The sequence below is a fragment of the Arachis duranensis genome, chromosome 6 (assembly GCF_000817695.3).
Source record: "Arachis duranensis cultivar V14167 chromosome 6, aradu.V14167.gnm2.J7QH, whole genome shotgun sequence".
NCBI classification, from domain to species: domain Eukaryota; kingdom Viridiplantae; phylum Streptophyta; class Magnoliopsida; order Fabales; family Fabaceae; genus Arachis; species Arachis duranensis.
Window position 1 is genome coordinate 64,412,770 of NC_029777.3, and position 1,597 is coordinate 64,414,366.

Consider the following 1,597-nt stretch of genomic DNA (forward strand, 5'->3'; position numbering starts at 1 on the left):
TCTGATAACTGTTTCCATGTCTTTATGCTTGCTGTAGGTTGGTTATTCAACCACCTTTTAGCTTGATCTTTTACAGCAAATGGAAACAGTAATAGTCTGTAGACATCCTGATCCACCTCTTTATCATGTACTGTGTCAGCAATTTGTAAGAACTGTGCCAGAAACTCAGTAGGCTCTTCCTGAGGAAGACCGGAATACTGGCAATTTTGCTGCACTATGATAATGAGTTGAGGGTTTAGCTCAAAGCTGCTTGCTTTGATGGGAGGTGTACAGATGCTACTCCCATATGCAGCTGTAATGGGGTTAGCATATGACCCCAGAGTCCTTTTGGACTGATCAATCCCACTTAAGTCCATAATGGATAAAGGGAAATGATATGGATTGCAAATAGATAATTTTTTTTCTTTTTTTTTTTTGAATAACCGAAAAAAATAAAATAAAACAAAAGGAAATTAAAATAAAAAATTCGAAAATCAAAAAGAAAATAAGATCAAAGCAAATTGAGAACTGAATTAATTAGTTAATTAGAAAGATTTTGAGACTAGCAATTAGAGAGATATGATTGAAAAATTTTTATGAAAAAGATTTGATTTTTGAAATGAGGAAAGAGAAAAACAACAAAATGACACCAAACTTAAAATTTTTAGAAAATCAAACACTAATTTTCGAAAATTTTTAAGGGAAAACATAAAGAGGACACCAAACTTAGAATTTTTAAAGATCAAAAAGAGACTAAGGACATGCAAATTCGAAAAAAAAAAACTAAAAGAAAACAAAAGCATGCAATTGACACCAAACATAAAATATGAACTAGACTCAACTAAAAGACTCTAAACCAACAAAAATAAACAGTCCTAATCTAAGCAACAAGATAAGCCGTCAGTTGTCAAAACTCGAACAATCCCCGGCAACGGCGCCAAAAACTTTGTGCACAAAATTGCAATCACACTTTTGCAATCCCGAACAACTAACTAGCAAGTGCACTGGGTCGTCCAAGTAATACCTTACGTGAGTAAGGGTCGATCCCACGGAGATTGTCGGCTTGAAGCAAGCTATGGTTATCTTGTAAATCTTAGTCACGATATCAGAAATTATCAGGATTGATTGTGAAAAGTAAAAGAACATGAAATAAGTACTTGTTTTGCAGTGATAGAGAATAGGTTGAGGTTTTGGAGATGCTCTGTCTTCTGAACCTCTACTTTCCTACTGTCTTCTTCTTCAAACACGCAAGGCTCTTTCCATGGCAAGCTGTATGCAAGGGTTTCACCGTTGTCAATGGCTACCTCCCATCCTCTCAGTGGAAATGTTCAACGCACCCTGTCACGGCACGGATATCCATCTGTCGGTTCTCAATCAGGCCGGAATAGAATCCAGTGATTCTTTTGCGTCTGTCACTAACGCCCCGCCTTCAGGAGTTGGAAGCTCGTCACAGTCATTCAATCATTGAATCCTACTCAGAATACCACAGACAAGGTTTACACCTTCCGGATTCTCTTGAATGCCGCCATCAGTTCTAGCTTATACCACGAAGATTCTGATTAAAGAATCCAAGAGATATCTACTTAATCTAAGGTAGAACGGAGGTGGTTGTCAGGCA